The following is a 22,175-nucleotide window of genomic DNA, read 5'->3' on the forward strand; positions in this document are numbered from 1 at the left end:
TAAAGTTCTATGTTTTGAAGCAAAGGGTCATGCATTCTCTTGGCAGAGAATGGCTGAGAGAGATTGAGCTGAACTGTTTGCAGGCTTAAAAAAAATTAAGCACTCCAACCCAAACCAAAAATTAGCTGAATTTTAGTTCTTATGCATAGTATAGTTTGTCTACTGTCAGCTTTGATTACATTGATACCTATTACTTTTTGTGGAGATGAATTTGCCTGCCATCCTTAGAAGATCACATTGATTGACAATTCTTTTTTCAGCGTCCTACTAGTGGGCATTAGTGTGTGTGTGTGTGTGTGTGTGTGTGTGTGTGTGTGAGAGAGAGAGGGGGTCAACAGATAAGATATAAAAGCTGGCTTTTCCCCTGTAGTAATAGCTCAGTCAAAACCATTGTGTGACACAGTTTTTATTTCAATGAGCACACGTGCCGCTCCACACGATGATACAGTCTCTCAGATTTTGTAGAAGCAGTTTTCATTCAGCTGTGTTCTTTCATCCTGGTTATTTACAAACAGTTCAATAAAGTAAAGACTATTTCAAATAATGAATAATTATTAAATTGTTCTTAAAATAGGTATTAGATGGGGGAAATTGCCCATATTGTCCTGTATTTGTCAGAAATTAAAAAATAGCAGAATAGGGATATATAAAAAATTTTTCATTTGGGTCTCTAAGACAGTTGAAAAGATCACATAGGCAAAGAGTTTCTTATTGGCTACGTATCTGAAGAAATTCATGAGCAATGTTTAGTCCAGCAATTACATTACAAATTTGAACAAAATGTGCTCCTGACAGACTTGTTTAGGGTTACCATATTTGAACACTAAAAAAAGAGGGCACTCCACAGCGGGGGTGGGGGGAAGGGGCGTATTTGCTCGCACCCTCCTTTATCCCCCAGCCCCGCCCCAACTCCACCCCTTCCCCAAAGTCCCCGTCCCAACTCCGCCCCCTCCCTACCCCATTGGACCCCTTCCCCAAATCCCCACCCCAGCCCCGCCTCCTCCCCTGAGCACACCGCGTTCCCCCTTCTCCCCCCTCTCTCCCAACTGCGTGAAACAGCGGTTTTGCGGCGCAAGCGCTGGGAGCTGGGGGGAAAAGCGGGCACTCTCTCGAGTGATCAACATTCACTTTCTTTCTCGAATGATCAACATTCACTCTCTTTGGGGAGAAATAATAATGGCAAAATCCTGGACGTTTTTAGATATTTAAAAATTCCTCCGGGACGGCGATTTAAGAACCAAAAAGCCGGACATGTCCGGGAAAATACGGACGTATGGTAACCCTAGACTTGTTGCTAAGAAGAATATGTGATAAAATTTTAGCACAAAATTATCATTTAAGAGAACGATACATATATCTGTTCAAAATAGTAAAATAAGATGACACTTAATACTTGCATGCTGTGGCTTGCCTTTTTTCTTTTTTTAAACACTAATCTCCAGCCGCATCTTCACTGGCCCTCTGTTCTTGCACCTGCATGTTTACACGCACAAAAGAGGTCAGTGAATGTCTAAATATGTGAAAGCATCCATAAAAGGGTAGCCACTATTTGAATATCTTTCATGTCCAAAGCAGTTTATAAGTAAATAATAATATCACCATTTTATAGATGGAAAAATTGAGGCAGATGTAACATGAACTGCTGAAAGTCACAGAGGAGTTAATGTCTAGAGGGGCTCTCAGGCTCATATGAGCCCTTTGTTAAAAGAATGAGCCTTTAAGCCCTATAAAGGCGAATCTTGTCTTTCATTTAAGAGCATTGTCTTCTAGCCCTGATCCTTCAAAGGTAGCCTTGAAAAAGTAAACTGATGCAAATCAATTATTGCAATCAGCAAGAATATCCAGCTCAAAGCTGGATGTAACCTATAGGTCACCCAACATAAACTGACATCAAAAATGAGAGAGTAAATCAAATGATTCTATTAATTTCTAAATATATCCCCAAAAAATCACCTCAAGACCAAAATCTTTAGGTTAGCCCTGTGCAAAGTGCTGGTATATCATAGACAAAAAAGGGTTAAATTTCAGGGGAAGCAGAAAAAAATTGTTTTGCAACCCACCTTAATATTCAGGTCAGCTTTGCTAGTTAAAATGTTCAGCCCTTGCTGAGCATGCCCATTCCATGACCTCAGCTTCTACTGCAAAGACAACTCCATGCTATATCTATCTCTAAGTATGCAACGTAGTGCATGGAATATACACATTCCATAGAGTCCCTGCAATTTTTTCCCCTCTGCTTCAGCAGCACTTGAGCAAGAAGAGAGAAGACAGGCCCAAACTACTCCTGTGACAGATGTGCAAGGATACCACACAGGCAGATCCACAGAACCTGAAACACCATGGAGCTCTGATTCTTGGGGACACCCTGAGTCCCAGCCACATCAGAGACCATGACAAAACAGTATTCGTAGAAATAAAAATAAATTCCCTTTCACAGGATTCCTGACCTCTTTCGTCCAATGCTCATAACAGAATTTTTATTCCTATGAACGTGCATGGAAAGAGAAAGTGCTGTGACAAAGTGACAAGAGAAATCTCTTTGTGGATTTTGGAGTTCGCGAATCATGAAGCAGAAATAATATCAAACAGGGCAAATAGTGAACAATGAACAGAAAAAAGTAATAGTCACAGGAGTTAATAATGCAAAATCCATAGGCTGAAATATATTTTTATAACCCCAAAATAATTGTGAATAACAAACTGAGCAGGTAATATCAAGTGTGCTCCTGGATAATTTGAAATACAAGCAGGATTATATTAGTTTAAAAAAAGATATGAATAATTCATGCAGCTTTCATTATAGCTCACAGAGGAGCTTGGAAGTTGGAGTAGATAGAGCTGGTAGTATCTTACCAGTGAAGGAAACGTGCCGAAGTAGGGACTTCTATACCCCCTAGGCCTCAATAGTGGCTACAGAGTGAATCTTCTGCTATTCAGATCCGGAAGCCTTTGAAATGGATTACCTTTTCCCTTTGTAAATCCACAGTGTACAGTCCAGTTACTTGGACTATGTACTGGGATTAGTCTCATCAGTGTTATATTTACTGCGTACTACTTTGCTCTACGATCTTAATATTTATTATGTAATGCCTCGTTCCTGTTAAAATCCACATTGCGGTTTACCTATTCATTTCTCCATGAACTGTAAAAACACAATACCATATTGCTTCATTTTTATAGCAGCTCCAAACAAAATGTATCCCAAAATGCTTTGCAAGGCTGTATTAATATCAGCAGTGGAACAGCAAGAGGTGCTCTGTAAAGAAGGAAGAAAAACATTTTCTGCTGTTTCCAAACCTCCGCTAAAAAGATACTAGAAATCTGTTTCCAATAATAGTTTAGTAGTAAAAGATATGTGTGATAGCAGAGGCAAGATTATATGAAGGGACAAAAAGACCTGACTACTGCCTAGCACAATGGGGTCCTGGTCCATGGTTGGGGCTCTTAGGCGCTAAGATAACACACATGATAAATAACAACACATCAAAGGAGGTTATAAGGAGAGTCAAGAATCTTAAAGTATTGGATGAGGCAAGATCCAAGGAGAATCTTAACAAGCATGGCAATACTGACATCCTGAAACCAATGAAGGCCATTGGAGTTGTTTAAGAGTGGTATGGTGTGGTTGCATTTATTTCTTTGTGTAAAAAGGAAGGTAGCAACATTCTACACATAGTAAAGTCTAGAAAGCTAGAAATTTGAAGACTATAAAGAAAGGAAATACAGGCAAAAGGAGATGAAAGCTTCACTGAAGAAATATACTACACACACTACTTTACAGTTTTAATGCTCTTAAAATTCAATTTCTTATTTCTAAAGACAGCATTAAACTAGTATCACCATCTGTTTAGGTAAGGCTATCTATAATTATCAATACATTGGAATATTTATTAGGTAATAGTCTACAAGTATTTGTCTACATGGCTTCCAAAACCAGACAACAAAGGAGATAAAATGAATCCTACTCATAACTGTTAGATTTAAAATGATTTGTTGAAGTGAACAGGAGACATTTTAATAAATAGGATTCAAGACACTGCAGCTATGTGAAGTTAAAACAAAACCCACACCCTTTAATTTTAGAAATTATTTAAAGTGGTCAGATATTTTGCATGCTCTGTACACAACTGCAAACATAGTACAGGTCAAACAACATGATCACTTGCTTGATAAAAGTCACTTTTATTTTAAGCAACATGAGAATATTAGCTTGATTTGTTCTAAGGCCACATTGTAAAGGATGCCAACCATTCAGTAGAATAAGACATTCACATAAGTCAACATAAGTTAAGAAGTATTTCAAGAATTTTTGATTAAATTGGAAGCAAAGAAGTCAGTCTAACATTATTAGCCAAGGAGTTTTCACCACCTTTATGAATTTAAATTATTTAAGCCAGTTTCAACATTTGAGGAACTTCCCCAGTCTCAAGGGAGATATTAAACATATACATCAGTAGTTCACAGATTGCTACTACTACTAGTCATAAGAATCTGCTTTTAATTCCATCCAGCTATTATTTTTTCTTAAATTTAATTGCATTTAATTTCCTAAAAACACCAAAGATCAAATAAAGGAAAAATTAAACTTACTAGTAATAGACAAATTAAAATGATTCACTTCTTTTAAGACCTGAACAAAGGGAGGTACCTCATTATCCAAACTAAAAGGGCAACAAACTGTGAATCAGTTTACATGGTAGCAATGGGCACTTAACTCTCATATGACTGCCTACACCAGTTACACATTGAGCTGAATAATCCTGGAGTCTATAGAGCTAGGATTGGGGGAAACTAGAGAGAAAGGAAAGAAACAGTCCAAGCAACGGGAAATAATAAACAATTGAGCCCTGCTTGCATGGAGGTAAGAAAGAGATGCAGGCTCATACTGTGGCCAGGAGCTACTGAGATGCTGAAGGGTGGACAAGGAACTAATGTAAATAATCTCCCTGGCCCATCCTTTATAACTTTAAGGGCTACAGTAATCATTCCATGGGTCCCGTGTGGAGAAAGAGAGGAACAGACTAACAGTTCTGTCATTTCACCATGAAGAGGGAAGTTCAGGCAGGGAAGCTGGATGCACTGAAGTTTATTGGCACCATCTTCTCTACCTGAATGACAGCTCAGTTTCAGAGACCTCAGCCAGGAGATGATAAAGGGCCTCGTGATCTATTCAGTCTTCCCGGCTGTCAACCAGATGGACAAGAATCTGCTCCTCTGCTCTCTCCAAATATTGTCTCTCTTAAGGTCATCCCTCAATAACTCCAGTTACCACATATGGCTTTCAGGATGGACAGGGATTTTGGCTCCAGCCATGGGAGGGATTAGCCATTTAAATGCCACATGGCTGCCTTGGGCAAAGAAAGGCCTTCACCCTCAAGAACTAATGAACTATTTGCAACTGGAAGCCAATCATGTTGTGAATCTGCTGAAGAGTTCTAGAGGACACTACTTGAGCCCATGGAGCTCATTTGTAGTTGTTTATTGAACACTGGGTAAATAATTCCCCCTTAGTTCATTCTGTTACCTTAAAATGGAGGCAACAGCACAGTTCCTCAGATGGTGTAAATTAGCACTGCTCCACTGAAGGTATGCTTGTTCACACCAGCTGAGGATTTGGCCGAAAATCTTTGTTTCATGTATAGTTTCTGATAAATCAATAACTGCGCAACAAAATTTCTCCAGAAATCTCTCTCCAAATTCCAATCAAATGGGTAAAATTGCAACATTCTGCAATTCTAAATCTAGTGTTAGGTGAGTGAATCTTACTTACTTAAATTACTTACTTGAATCTTACTTACTTGAATCTTACTTAAACTGTTTGTAGAATCATTCTAGAGGTGTATGTGATTAAACTCTTTCATTTTATGATTTTATCCATATTTCTGTAAAAATTCCAACCAACGGGCCGCACTGAAATGGACATACTTATTGATATCTGGTGCATCTGGAGAAAACTGACATCTGGGGTGCAAAAGGAAAGAAGAAAGGAAGAAAAGGTAATTAATACGTATATCAAAAAGGTAATTAATATATATATCAAAACATATGTATATGAATAACTCTGTACATGTTATGCATACATCGATACATATTATGGTCTATTATATACAAAGCTGGTAGCAATGCCTATAGTTAATATTGTCTAACACTTTCCACTGTAAGACCTTGTTTTAGTTTCATATAACTTTGCAAAATTTTAAATTCTTATTGAAATTTTTCATGTCAGCTATATGCCACAGGCTGAATTTTTTGTCTTTTTCTTTTCTTTTAACCTTCAAAAAACTAGTTCAGTTATTTCTGAGAATGAGCTTGGGGAGAAATATGTTATTTTGCCAATGTTAAAAAATTCTTACAGCTGTTTGATTGAAAAACGCTTGTACTTTCATGCTTTGGAGAACGGACTTCAGAGATGTGCTTCAGAGATTGCTGTCTGCCTGCAATTGCTGTTCGGGCACTGGGCAATGGAACAGAGCAGGCAACTGGTTTTCCTGTGTTGTCAATGTTCTTCATGCTGGCACCTTGGTGGAAAAGGAGGAAGCATTTTGTCTTGAATACAGAGGGATGAAGAGATAGGGGCAGATGGAGGGGGTGATAGGAGAAGAGGGGGTTAAGAACAGGTTATGGGGAATAGAAGCAGGTAAAATAGGAACAGAAGGGGCAGTAGGTAAGATATACTAGAGGACAGCTGCAGAGTGGGGGAGGAGGTGGAAAGAGTTAGATGAGTCTATAAACAGTACAGCCAACATCCTTCCAGAACCTGGGATAAAACCCAGATTACAAATCTGGTTGATAAAGCTAATAGCATTAACTTAATATACTTAGACTTCTGTGAGGCATTTGACTTGGTACCACATGACATTTTTGATTTAAAAACCTAGAACGATATAAAACTAACAAGGCACACATTAAATGGGTTAAAAACTGACTAACTGATAGGTCTCAAAATATAATTGTAAATGTGGAATCATCATCAAAGGGTTTGTTTCCTGTAGGGTCTTGCAGGCATCAGTTCTCAGCCCTACACTATTTCACGTTTTTATTAATGAGCTCAAGAAAAACATAAAATTCTCAGTGATAACGTCTGAAGATTATACAACAATTGGGGAAATGGTAAATAATGAAGAGAGCAGGTCACTGTGATCAATCTATTTATCTTAACAAAGAGAAGGTTAAGAGGTGACTTGATTACAGTCTACAAAAAACATGGGAAACAAATATTTAACAATGGGCTCTTCAATCTAGCAGAGAAAGGTGTATCAGGATTCAATGGCTGGAAATTGAAGCTAAACAAATTCAGACTAGAAATAAGACATAAACACTTTAAAGTGGGGGTAATTAACCACTGGAACAATTTACCAAGATTCATGATGGATTTTCCATCACTGGCAATTTTTAAATCAAGATTGGATTTTTTTCCCCTAAAAGATCTGTTCTGGGAATTATTTTGGGGGAGTTCTATGGCCTGTGTTATACAGCAGGTCAGACAACATGATCACAATGGTCCTTTCTGGCCTTGAAATCGATGAATCTATGAACCTAAGATTCCCGAGGAAACCCAATTTTAAAGCTCTTGCATGTCTCTTGCCCATATAGTGAGCCAGTTCACATAAAAAATAACAGCGTACTACCACTACCAGCTACTCCATTAACTCAAGTAATATCAGCACTATTGTAACCGTGCAGGGGTCAATATGGTTCTAGCATAGGGGCTAGATCCATGATCCATTTTTTTAAGTTTATCTTTTATAAAATCTAAGAAGTTACATTTTAAAAACTTATAAAAATGTGATTTAGGTTGCAAAGTCAAGCACTCAAATTTAGGAAATGCCAGAATTAAGGTTACTCATACAATATTAATATATTCCCCTTGCACTCATTTACATTATCACAAATTCTTTTTCCACAGGACCTCTGCCTTATTCAGAGCACAGGAAGGACAGTGTTCAGGGAATTAATGAGACTTGTGTAGTGAATGAAGATGCTGGCTTTCAGACCCCTGCCTCATTTGTTGTAGAAGTTGAAAGGTGTGGAGCAACTGAGGCAGGGGACTGCAGGGAGAGAAATTATGGTCTCATGGTTAAGGCAATTGAATGCTGCTCTGGAGAATTGCATTCTATCACTGCCTCTGCCAGAAATTTCCTGTGTGATGCTGGATAAATCATTTAAACCACACTTTTCATAGGTGGTCACTAACTGTGTGTTCCTCTTCTTCTGGACATCCTATTTCAAACACCCAGATTCTGATTTACAGAAGTGCTGAGCAAATGAAGCCAACAGGAGCTGTGTTTTGCATTTAAAAATACTAAGTTATTTTTTATATAGTTGAATGATATAAAAGTAGGGTGGAAATCAGAAAAAAAATGAATAATACTTTTTGTAAAACCTGGGAATTTTTCAGTAAAAATCAGTTCAAACTGAAAACGAAGGGGCTTAAGTACATGACAAAGTGTGCAGTTATAATAGAAATCAATACAATGTGTATATATATATATATACATTGTATTGGTTTCTGATATATATCATTTTATATTTTTATATCAGATATATGTCATATATATATATTTATAGCAGAAACCAATACAATGTATATATTTTGAGTAATAAGGGTGGCGGTTGAAACACCTTCAGCTACTCGAGGTGCAGTTCTACCTGTCTGTTCTTACTCTGTATTATTGGTTTTTAAACTTTTATGAAAGCAAACTATACACTTTTTAAAAATTATGCTACTTTAATATAACAACTTTTTTCAAGATAAATTGTCCCTCTAGTAAAATATTTAGGGTTCCCCCCTCCCAATATTTAAGGTATTTCCCCCCCAGTATTTAAGGTAAACTATTGTGTTGTCCTCCTGCTCAAGACAATTGCACAAAGCCATGAAGAAACTGCTTCTTAGGGTCATATCTACCCTAGATTCATATGCGCAACTCGCACTGACATTGGTGGGAGTTCCATAATAGATCTAGTCTATAGCACTTTGTAGTCTCCTCCTTTCTACTACTTTTGTTGTTAAGTTTTATTTTCTGTGCAAATTTGCATATTTACTTTATGTTTTAATTAAGAGAATATTTCTTTCACTTTCATCCATTGAAAATTGTTAGATTTTAGGCATGTGAGCCATATTTCTAGCTGATCCCATGAGGCTACCATCTCCTATCGTAATTATTAATGTACACCATTGTAAAACATTGAGCTTAGAATGTGCCTTTTAAACATTGATAAGCAGTGTTCCCTGCCACAAAGGTTACATAGTTAAACTGTTTAAAATACTGGGGGGAAATCACAGAGAAATACAAATGCATTGATATTACTATGGGATTATCAGTGGGAAAAATAAGTCCCAGACAGTGAAATAATACTGGACATGAAAAAAGAAAAGGAGTACTTGTGGCACCTTAGAGACTAACCAATTTATTTGAGCATAAGCTTTCGTGCAGCATCCGATGAAGTGAGCTGTAGCTCACGAAAGCTCATGCTCAAATAAATTGGTTAGTCTCTAAGGTGCCACAAGTACTCCTTTTCTTTTTGCGAATACAGACTAACACGGCTGTTACTCTGAAAATGGATATGAAGATGGTTGAAATCTTTGACAGACAGTGAAGTGTATGCATTCATGATGGCAACCATTAAATAAATACACACCTAGACAATGTATTCCATTCTGAAAGTTTTTTGTACCATCCTTACTCATGCTGAGTAGTCCTTCACTCCCAGAGTTAGTGATTTTAAAAGTTTGTTACATTTTGTACATTTGTACTAAGTTATGGTATCCCCTGTTAGTGGCTAGATTTTGCCCCCTGTACTCATGCTTTCTGAGCAGGCAAGGGAACAACTCTTGAGAATAAGTTACTCCACCAAAAGCATGAGTATGGGGGGGCAAAAATCTAGCCACTACGGGGGGATACCATCAGAAGTGGCCAAACTTACAAAATGTAAGAAACTCCACTGTACAGTAGATATGCCACATGCTTGACTAAATTTTAGGAAGCATGACACAAGTGAATTCCTGTCTTTGAGCACTTTCTGCCATTCATACTAGGGTAAATTTAATCAGCATACCCCATATCCTCTTCAGAATCATTCTGGCTTCTCCACATTCCATTGCCTTATCCAAATAGCCTTATGTCCTGCTTAAAATTGCTCTAATGAATACTGTGTGTCTAGTACACTCAGTAAACTGGTGCTCCTGGCATTTTCCATTCCTCTTGTTTTTTCCACCATGTGTAACAGAATAATTTCTGCTTGTTCTCAGTCTTGTGGTACTTTCTCTGTTTTTCAACCTGCACTAATTACTTGATGCAGGTTTTTTACTACCTCTGATTCACCATCTTTTCATATTTTAGTTGTGATTGCATACATTCCTGGTCTTATTTTTCTATTCATCTCCTTCACTAGCCTCTCCACATCCTCCAGAGGCATTTCTTTCTTGGTGTACATTGCCAGCATCCTGAACCACTGCAGCTTTATTTTGGTTTTATTTTTGTTTCTGCATTACTTACGTAGTACCTATTTTTAAGCAAACTGTAAAACAGTCCTTTTATAACACATCCTTCATTAATTCCAGGGCTATAACTTTTCAGTCATAGGATTCAATAATCTTAAATAATTGTATGATTTTTTTCTGTTTGATTCTTCCATTATTTTTTCTTGCAAAAATATTAACTACAAAGTCAGCGTTTATCTTAACTCCAGACATTGTCCTTCACCTGTCGTCATCTTTACCTCCTTTCTGTCTTCATCAGTCATCACTAGGACATCCAGTGTGAGATACAAAGGTGAGGGGAGGGGGAAAGGAAACAAATTGATGTGAGCAGTAAGAAGTAAGTGAACAGAGACAAAGAGGAAAGAAAACAGAGTGAAGCATATTGGGGTGCAGAAGTGTGAGAGGTACATCAGATAGCAAAAGGTGAATGGGCAATTGAGGATGGAATGAAGGGGTTAGCAATAAGGAGGGAGAAGGAAGGAAGATGAAAGACAATGGGAAACAGATAAAATATAGATAGCAGAAAGAGTGACTGTAAATGGAAGAGGCACAGGACAAAAACAGAACAGACAGAGAGGAGGCAGAAAACAAAGTAGGTGAATAAAGTAAGGAAAAATATGGGAGATTCTCTGTATGAAAACAACAAAAATCAGATCAATTATTTTTACCAAAATTGGAGATGCAGAGATCATAATGAGGAACACTATGGCCCTGTGTAGAGGGCTTAAGAAAATAAACAGAAGGCACATTTTAAAATAAATGAGTACACAGTGAACAGAGCAGTTGTGCTGCTGTGCGACTCTGTACAGGAAAAGGGTACATGAGTTATTGCCATTAGTCCAGTATACATCTGCCATTTAAAAGGCAAACAGCATACTAAAAAGGCATCAACAAAGTAACTTATATGCTGTCATATGTTTTCTCTACTACTTACTTTTTGATAACCTGTGCCTTGCAGTGTCTTGCATAAATCTATTAAAACTGGCAGGTCATTACTGTCATCACTCAATGAGGTACTGTAAATGTGTACATGGATATATTGTTCTCATTGCTTTTCTTGATGTTTGCGAAGACGTATTCTGTTCTGTTCCTGCTAAACGCTATATATATATTTTAATGGAAACGGAATACACACCAAAAGATGTGATATTATTGCTTTATGGGGCACTGGTTAGACCTCATGCTCAGTTGTGCTCATTTTTCCACAGAAAGACTATTATTGAACATCGTAACGGGGTAACCAGGATAAATTCAGCTTTTGAGATTATTTCTTATGAGGAAAGGCATGTTGGCAGCTCCCAGGGACTTCAAAGTGTATCACTTGCGTGTACCTGAGGGTAGAATTTGGCCCATGGAATTTATTTGGATAGAGGTAAAGAGAAAACTTGAAGGTAATCAAATAGAATCACTCAAAATTATAAAAATATGAGAGAAAAAATTATGCTTATTTATACTACTTTGAAATCTATTAATTAAAAGTGCTTTTATGCACATTTTACAGATGGGGAAAGTAAGGCAGAGAGGTAAAGTGTCTTACCACAAGTCACACACCAAGTCAGTGGCAGAGAAAGGAATAGAACCCATGGGGGAAATTCTGTTCCACTGAAATCAATAGCAAAACTCCCATTGACTTCAACAGAGCCAGGATTTCACCCCAGGCCTCCAGACTCCCAATCCACTGGCTCTATCCAAAGGACTAGGAATGAGAAACTATTTAGAACAAAGAGAACGGTGAGTGGGGAAGGAAAGGAGGAGGCACAGAACAATCTAAAAAATAGTAACTAAAAATAATCAGGAAATGTAGGCAGAATCATTTCACATGAAGTGTAATAACTATATGAAACTGACTGCCAAGGTTATCAAAGCTGGGATTTGTGTCAGAACTGTGGAGGTAAGGGGAAGTGATGGAAGGAACGAAGAGTTATATACATAGGGTTTGAATGACATCTGATTTTCGGGGAGTTAAATGTGGGTTTTTGAGAGACTGAAAGATGTGTTATTTTTAGTAAGGCTCTTGCAGACTGTCTTGGAGATCCTTATTTGTAGCAGCAGATACAATTTGTAGACTGAGATTTCTATGCTTCTAAGTAATAGCTTTGGGATACTGAGGCCCATGCTGATGGGAGATGGATTGTGGTGTCTTGGGCCCATCAGCTCCTGTTGTGTGGAAAGAGGAGATTAGGCAGGGTAAAGTTATTGTTTAATAAATAAAATTGTTTATTAGCTATAGGTGGATGATGTTTGATAACTGTACTAAAGATTCATCTGGATTTTTTTCGAAGAAGCACAGGATGCCGGCTGGCTGTGAACCTATTCTTCAATTCACGTTATTTTATTCAAGTGTAATGGCAAATAAGGATTACACTATCCATGACTGTTAGAGGTGTATAAAACTTGACTAGACAGCACAAAGCACTAGAAAATATACTACAGGAAACAATCCTGCACTGGCAGGGAGACAGACTAGATGATCTAAAGTACTAGTTTTTTCTCTCTCTAGATTCTATGATTATAGTAATACATATGAAATAGTTCTTTGATCATTACATTTACCTCCCAACCAATTAAAGTAATGTAGAAAATAAACTTATTTCAGCAGCACATCATTAACCTTGTTTCTAATGCAGAGCTTGTAAAATATAGACGTGTGCTTGCTGTCCTCTGTGTTTCCCTCCATCTGAGACCCTGGGATATTAAAGACAGCCTGTTTTCTAATTTTGGAATTATGTACAAAACATGGCCACTGTTATCTAAACAGTTCCCTACAAAAAGTTAAACATAGAGAAGCACAATAAAATCTTATCAGACAGATTGGTAAGTAGGACTTGCTAAAATATTTCAACTGCTAAGCAAAACTATATATTCAGCACATGCTGAAGCAACAGTTGGGAGCCTTCAAAATTCTTCCATTCCTACAAAGTGAAATCCACTGAATAACACTGAGTTCCTGTAAAAAAGACATACTTTTCTTGCAGGATAACTGGAATTAGAAACCTCCAGGACAGTTGGAGAAGCCATCATTTTCAGGGTTCTCTGGATTCAATTAGTTAACACCCTACAGTTAAGACTGGGAGCATTATCAGAATCGGTCTTAGATATTTCTATAGCACCTACAAGCTAATTTTTCTATAAGTACCTTTTTAATGACAGGTTTCAGAGTAGCAGCTGTGTTAGTCTGTATTCGCAAAAAGAAAAGGAGTACTTGTGGCACCTTAGAGACTAACCAATTTATTCATCCGATGAAGTGAGCTGTAGCTCACGAAAGCTTATGCTCAAATAAATTGGTTAGTCTCTAAGGTGCCACAAGTACTCCTTTTCTTTTTACCTTTTTAATGGTTGTACTCTGAAAAGTGACTCCATAAAAATGGCACTGTGGGATTACATGATTATTGTCTCTCAGTGATTTTATGACAAATTTCCTACGTTTACAAGTAAAATAATATTTTGTTTTCTAAACACCAGCTGTACAAATTTAGCCTGAAAATCAAAAGGTGTTCTTTCTGGCTCATTCTTCAATAATAAAGTTTCTGCATTTGGAACATAAAGTCATAAGCAGTTCTATGATGCTGAATGAGGAAAGGACATAGAAGGGCAGCTAAGAAGCAGAGTGGATTCCCCAAAGTTTCCACAGTGGAGGCAGAGCTATCTGAGGAACCCTTTGTTCAACTGGCTTTAGGACCTAAGCTATCTGCCTCTCCTCTGCAGCTTCCTAAACTTCTGTGCTCAGAGGAGGCTTGCAAAGAAAACAACGTGAAGTGACCCTTATGAAGTTTCCTGGACTGCTCTCTCTCTCTTCCATAAGATTCTGCCCTGGAGGGTAAAAGATAACTCATTACTAAAATCTCTTGATCATGTGACCGATTCTGCTGAATTAAAATTCTGTATTTAGAGACCTTGGGGTAGATCCTCAGCCGGTGTCAATTGTCAAAGCTCAGTTTAACTCAATGACAATCTACACCAGATCTATGACAATCTGCCCCTTTCTCTCCTAAGTGTGGGTCTCAGTTACCGGTCAGCACAAATATTTTCATATACAGTCCCGAAACAGAATTTCCTAATGCCCTATTAAAGACAATGGCAAAAACTCCTACGGACTTTAGTGGAGACATGATTTCAGTCCCAGAGATCCACTCAACTATTGGGGCATTAACACTTTCCAGTAGCTTACCTCATACATACCTCAAACATAGGTTTACTTTCCTAAATTTAGGAAATAGACCAGGAGTTTTGAAATGCAATAAATAAGGGAAGGAAACCATCAATTTAATCTTTTCCTCTTCAACAAAATATTTACTTTAAAATTGAATTCCCTACTGCCATTTCTTGATTATGATATTAGACCTATATCAGTGCCTATGAAAGATTCTGGGTACTGGTTGGAAAAGAAAGACTTTATTACCAGCCAAGAGATCCAAGAAATCAGAAACTTTTTCCCCCCGCAATCAGAAGGAAGCACTGGACACATTTGGGTCATGTACTCCCGATGCCAATAAACAGACTCCCATATGAAGCTGTCAAGTGGAATCCAACTGGTGTGAGGAAACAAGGTCATCCAAGAGAAAAGACAAGTAGTAAATGACAAGGAGGGATGGAAGAGACTAGTTTCCACCCTGTGCACCAACACTGATATATAAAGTAAAAATGTAACAATATGCCATCAATCTAGTCATGGAAATTTGGATATACACATGATTCACACTCACCATCCAAGTGAGCACCATCACCCAAACAGAACACAGCCTCACAGAAGATCTGAAAAAAACTGGAGGAGTACTATTGATTATAGTGACTCCAACTGAACCCTAAAAAAGCAGCTGTCTCCACATTCCATGTGCACAACCACCATGCAAATATGTGCCTGAATGTCACCTTCTGCTACACCAAAATCAGGCACAAAGATTTTCCAAAATATCTCAGAATGGTTCTAGATCGCAGCCTGGCATACCGTCAACATCTGATGGAGACCATGGCCAAGACAAAGACCAGGAACAATATCACCTACAAACTAGCTGGGACCAGTTGGAAAGCAGATGTTCACATCTTGTGGAAAACCACCTAAGCCCTCATCTTCTCAGCAGCTGAATATTGTATACCAGTATGGGCAGGTATCGTACATGCAAACTTGTTGACGTGCAATTGAACACTGCTGTGAGAAATGCCATCATGTGCCAGCAATGCCCCTCTGCCATTTACATTGGTCAAACTGGACAGTCTCTACGTAAAAGAATAAATGGACACAAATCAGATGTCAAGAATTATAACATTCATAAACCAGTCGGAGAACACTTCAATCTCTCTGGTCACACAATCACAGACATGAAGGTCGCTATCTTAAAACAAAAAAACTTCAAATCCAGACTCCAGCGAGAAACTGCTGAATTGGAATTCATTTGCAAATTGGATACTATTAATTTAGGCTTAAATAGAGACTGGGAGTGGCTAAGTCATTATGCAAGGTAGCCTATTTCCCCTTGTTTTTTCCTACCCCCCCCCCAGACGTTCTGGTTTAATTTGGATTTAAACTTGGAGAGTGGTCAGTTTGGATGAGCTATTACCAGCAGGAGAGTGAGTTTGTGTGTGTATGGGGGTGGGGGGGTGAGAGAACCTGGATTTGTGCAGGAAATGGCCCAACTTGATTATCATGCACATTGTGTAGAGAGTTGTCACTTTGGATGGGCTATCACCAGCAGGAGAGTGAATTTGTGTGGGGGGGTGGAGGGTGAGAAAACCTGGATTTGTGCTGGAAATGCCAACTTGATGATCACTTTAGATAAGCTATTACCAGCAGGACAGTGGGGTGGGAGGAGGTATTGTTTCATATTCTCTGTGTGTATATAAAGTCTGCTGCAGTTTCCACGGTATGCATCCGATGAAGTGAGCTGTAGCTCACGAAAGCTCATGCTCAAATAAATTGGTTAGTCTCTAAGGTGCCACAAGTACTCCTTTTCTTTTTGCGAATACAGACTAACACGGCTGTTACTCTGAAACCTGTCACAGAAGTGTCAGCCATGGAACATTTAGTGAGTTGCTGCCCTCTTAAGATGCTTCTCCGGAGGGACAGCTTTGATTCATTCCATGTCACCAGAAGCCATACAGTGGATGACAAAATTTGAAGTTAACCTTTAATATTGCTTTTTAAGTTGCCATACAAAAGAATAAGATGACAGTGTGTGTTAGCTGTTTCCACTGTCCATGTCTACATGCAGCTGGCATAATCTATTTAGCAAGGCCACCACCTTCTCTGGGTGACAGTTCACTGCCAAAATACCCTTCCATTTATTCTTTTACGTAGAGACTGTCCAGTTTGACCAATGTAAATGGCAGAGGGGCATTGCTGGCACATGATGGCATTTCTCACAGCAGTGTTCAATTGCACGTCAACAAGTTTGCATGTACGATACCTGCCCATACTGGTATATAATATTCATGCCTTGTCTGCCTCCTGGTTCTGAAATGAGAATTGCATTAATGCCAACAGTTGGAGCATGTCTTTGCCCAGAGCTGGATCCATATCTTGGCATCAGTTGGAATGAAGGACATGGACAGAAATTTAGAGTGTGCCAAGCCAGAAGTGGGTGAACTGAGAGAACTTCTGCACTGGGGCTCAGGAAGGACAGACAAGTTCTCGCACAACACACCGCAAAAGAATTCATAGAGCAGCACACCTTACCGCAGCATTAAGAACCATGGAATATGCCCCCAGAAGCCTTAGCACCTCACACAAATGAGTAAAAGCACCAGCGTGGACACAGCAACTTGAGAATGACTCAAGTATGGCATGCTATGTGAACATTCAGAGCTGGGCTAGGCTAACCCATGTGCTGATCATCTACTTTAGTTCTGCAATAAAGACATACCCTCTGAACTATGCATCTGATTGCTAAGCAATGGCCAGGGGATGCAAAAGGGCCATCGTTGTGCATAATTTTACAGAAATGTTTCATGATCTTCTGTGAAGGGGATGTTAGCTTACATGAGACAACATAGCTTGGAACCAGACTAGTTGTTTTTTGGGTGGATTAGGACTCAATTATCCACACAACAAGCTTCATGTGGACATGGTGGCTGTGAAATTCCTACCTAAGAAAAATACTCTCTGCTAAGAATCTCCCCCAACCCCAGTGCCCAGGGCTTTGATTCACATACTATATTGGTGGAAGTCTGTGTGCCTGGCTACCTATATAGGACACAGTCATTCTCTAATGTCATCATTATAAAGCCAGGTAGATGCCTGCAGGTCCCTTTTCTCTACAAGGCTCTCAGCCTCACGCTGATTTCTCTGAACATTCCTCAGAATCTCAGGCAAAGAATCCAGCTTCCACTACTGCCAAACTGACCCTACAAGATGTAGAAAGCATCCACATCTAGCCATGGCTGCAGCGGGAGACTTTCTTCTTTGCCATGATCTTGGTCTAGAGAGAAGGCCCCCGCTCCCTGTGGAAACAGACTACAATACAGAGTATACAATACAAATTGTCCAATGTTGAAGGAATATCCTCCAGTTGCCACTGAAAGCTCCCATTACTCTCATTGGAACTGGAGAGCATGTAGCCTGTCCTACAGCAGTAGAAGCTTTGAGTACGGGCAGTCCCACTGCAGAATACTTTTGTGATGGCTATTCAACAGACCAGGAATCCAATTTCTCTCCTGTGGATTTCCACAGCCAGATGCAAAGGCTCTTTTTAGACCCACCACATTTCTTCTGAAAGGAGCTACTTCTGGAATACTCTTGGCCCCTGGGGTTCACTATTACAGTACCCTGCCTCCGAGACTACTCACAGGAGCCACAACACAATATACTTCCCAGTGCTCAGCATCACCAATAAGGTAGCCATGGCTGTTCCTTACTAATTACCTTGCACATATCCCATACCATAGCAAAGGTATGAGGAGGCACTTTTTCCTTACTTCCCTGTTAAATGTTACTGTAATCTGGACACAAGCCCTCTCCTTTCCCACTTGTCATCCCTTAGGATCAATGAAGACACGTGCCTCTGAATGTACAGAGGTGGTATGTATACTGTATGAACTGGAATAAGGAGGCACCAGAACAGCACAGCGTGGCTTTAGACAGAGCAAGTGTAGAAGTGCATGAAGCAGAGATAGGCAATAAGCTCTGCACTCGGAGACCTTTGTTGGATCTGTGCTTACACAGCTGTATTGCCAAAAAATCAGTTACAGGTAAATATTCTCTTCTTAGGAACTATTAGAAACTACTACTTTCTATCTATCCAATGCTTTGATCTCCGTCATGATCATAACCATAGCACAGATTCTGCTTTTGCTCTCCTCTGTTGAGATCAGGGTGGATAAAAATCAGTGATTTTTTAAAAAAAAATAAAAAAATCAGATTTTTTTATTTAAATTGGATTTTTTTTGATAAAATGCTTTTTTAGGGAAAAAAACCTATCTAAAGATAGTTTTAATTAAGATACATTATAGATCAAAGATATCTCATCATGGAATAGGGATTATAATTCTAATTCTATAGTATGAGACAATATATTCATGTAATATTTAAGAACAGTTTTGAAATGAGTTCCAATAGTTCATGGATTAGGGACCCAATTGTATAGGGTTCCAGAGGCTTCTGTATAGATTATTTAGGTTAATCTTTCTATCCACGCAATGGGACTCAGTGCTCAGTCTAGAAGATACCATCAGAGATGCTTAGTTTTGCAGTTCTCAAACTGTGGATTTCTGTCTCCAGAGATAACATGCTTGTTAACAGCAAAAATGCTTTAAAATAAATAAATAATATATCAAGGTGAGAAATAACAGACCTCAACCCTATTGTCTCTCTGAAAAATTGTGTACACAGAGTCAATTCCTTACCGCTCTCTAAAAGCACAAAGTTTCAAAAAGTTTAATTAATAGAAGACTGTTGGGGGCGGAATAGATTTGGACAAAGAGAAGAAGTCTGGAGATAAATGTGAAAAGGAGGGGACAGATAGCAGAAACAAAAGTGAAACTGTTTGAGCAGCATATTCCAGAAGTCTTGAGGTCTTTCTGAATGTAGCTTTCATTGATTTGAGATCTACCATACCATTCTCTCACTAGAAGGAAAAACCTATAATGGCAGCAGGCTCTAAAAGAGACCCAGTTTGGGAATAAGAACCATTCAAGAAATATATGTTTGCTGCTGATGTTTTAAAGAAAGTCACACCAGTGAACTGGTGGAAGTCACTTAAGCATTTGGATTCAGAGACAGTTGAAGTGATAATCTCACTTTTAACAGCAGTAGCTTCTTTGACTGGTGTAGAAAGAATATTTTCTTCCTTTGGACTAATTCATTCCAAACTGAGAAATAGTTTGGGACCTGAAAAAGCAGGAAAACTTGTTTTTCTTTTCCAGATTATGAACAAATAGGAAAATGAAGGTGAAGACGACTGAGTTAGCTGCAGAAGCCAATATTTTAAGTTTCTCATGTTGACCTGGCTGACATAGTTGATTAAATTTTTGTTTTGTTTTTTAAATATTTCATTTAACTATTTTAGTTAAAAAATAATTTTAACAAAAATAAATCTGATTTTAAAAAACTTGAATGTTTAACTAAATTCAAAAATTCATATGCTTGTTTTGTTAAAATATTATATGTTTGGTGTTGAAGGAAAAATCCAGAATACATAACGTTGTTGTTTTAGTTAATAAAACAATTTAAATGTCTATCTGGTGATGTTCTCCTCCTAATACAGCATGGCAAGAAAATCCTCCAAATATTAATGATTAACCTATTGAACTGGAGATAGTTCACCTCCCAATGACTTCATAAATATCTGCTTCAATTACCTTTGGTAAATGAAATAACCAAACAATCATTCATTTTCTGATATAGCTCTAAAACTAATCTGAAAAGTTTTCAAAATAAATCACTTAAAAAATGTACAGTATGTACCTTCTAAAAATGAAACCTACATCTATCTCTGAGTTGTGAAGAATATGCATTCAGGTTCTAACAACCAACAAGAATGCACTTTTATGTAGAAATCCATGATTAAATCAAGTCTTCCTGACTAGTGATTTAAACCAAATCCACCCTGATTGAGATGCTAAGGTATGCATTGCTGTTTCTGAATTTCACTCACCTTTGCTCCTCCCACTTCAGTGTAAAGTGAACTTGGCTGTAGACCTTGCTCCTGGCAATCTAACTAGGACAAATATCCAATCTGTGACATGCTGCAAAGGTTCTTGGGGTACATAGGACTGTGAGTCACCTTGTTATCACCCTGCCTCCAGTATTAGGGAGTCTTGCTTGTGCTTAACTGGGTGTCAGCTCCCTGACCCCACCAGCCTGTTAGCACTCTCCTCTGGGCTATGCCAGTCCTTACTTTGCCTTGCAGGTTAACAATAGGTGCACCCCAGTCCACGAGTTCCTTTGAAGTATTCCCCTGTAGTGCCCAGCCCCTTATCCACTGATCACTCACAGAAACACCAGGTCTGCTGTCCCCAATGGAACAGTACCAGAGGTGAAAGTAAGCTGGTACGCCCTGTAAGAGCCGGTGCACTGTACTGGGGCAGCCTGGCTTCCCCAGGGGGCAATTTAGAGGGCCTGGGGCTCCCAGCAGTGGTTGGAGCCCCAGGCCCTTTAAATTGCCTCCAGAGCCCCGCTGCTGGAGCCCTGGGGTAGCGGCTACAGGGCTCCGGCAGCTATTTAAAGGACCTGTGGCTCCCCTGCTTCTACCGCCTGAGCCCTTTAAATAGCCGCTGGAGCCCCACCGCCGCTACTCCAGGGCTCTGGCAGCTATTTAAAGGACCGGGGCGGTAGAAGCAGGGGAGCAGCGGGCCCTTTAAATAGCCCCCGGAGCCCTAGGGTAGCGGGGGCTCCGGGGGCTATTTAAGGGGCCGGGGCTCCAGCTGCCTCTGCCGCCCCGGTCCTTTAAATAGCCGCTGGAGCCCCGCCGCTTCCCCAGGGCTCCGGCGGCTATTTAAAGGGCCAGGGCGGTAGAAGAGGGGAGCCCCGGGTCCTTTAAATAGCCCCCGGAGCTCCGAGCTGCTGCTGCTACCCCGGTGGCGGGGGGGGCACTTACCGTACAGGGTGGGCTGGAGCTGGCTCTGACCCCCTCAACCCCGCCCCTTCCGCCCTAGGCCCCGCCCCTTCCGGGGCCCAGAGCTAGCCCCAGAGTATCAGTAAGTCACTCGACTGACTTTCACCTCTGAACAGTACACACCAGACTGTATGATTCAACTCAGGATCAGTACCTTGCTTAATATCACAAGATTTAGATGTATTTACAATGAAAAACAGAATAAACTTATTATCAAAGATTCACAATTCAAGTGATAATGAGGAAGAGTATTGGAAACAACTGGTTACACATAAAACAAAATCATAACATGCTTTCTAGAAACCAAACTTAACTGTCTAAAGAAGTTTATCTTACCCTCAAAAGTCCTTTGCAACTTTTGAACAAGATTGGCTGAAATCTTGTTTTCATGTATAGAAAAAAACTGCCTGTTTCCTTCCTAGGTGCAGGATAAGGGGGTGTTTTCTTTGCCTTCTACACATATCCCCAAAGTTCATTGTCTGTACTCAGAGACACTATACCCCTCTCCCTCATGGCTTGTTGTTCCTGAGTGCTGCTTCTCTGTTCACTCAGCATCTCTCCAATAACTTTATATATAAATGGGCATCCATTGTGTTAGCGTACAATGCTTAATTTACATCCGACAGAGTGACAGATAAATAAGCATCTCT

The 22,175-nt window shown here is 39.3% G+C and overlaps 1 long non-coding RNA gene across 1 annotated transcript in view; it reads right to left on the reverse strand.

Annotated features, from left to right (window-relative positions):
* Window positions 1–1,073: 1,073 nt before the first annotated feature.
* LOC125635876 (uncharacterized) overlaps window positions 1,074–22,175 on the reverse strand; it is a 31,572-nt gene continuing 10,470 nt past the window's right edge. The window contains exons 2-4 of the long non-coding RNA XR_007356404.2: window positions 6,354–6,518; window positions 5,799–5,961; window positions 1,074–1,473 (exon numbers count right to left, since the gene is read on the reverse strand). This is a non-coding gene — a long non-coding RNA (uncharacterized LOC125635876). The remainder of the gene's footprint in view (window positions 1,474–5,798; window positions 5,962–6,353; window positions 6,519–22,175) is intronic.

Source organism: Caretta caretta, chromosome 4 (genome assembly GCF_965140235.1).
Source record: "Caretta caretta isolate rCarCar2 chromosome 4, rCarCar1.hap1, whole genome shotgun sequence".
Taxonomy (NCBI): Eukaryota; Metazoa; Chordata; order Testudines; family Cheloniidae; genus Caretta; species Caretta caretta.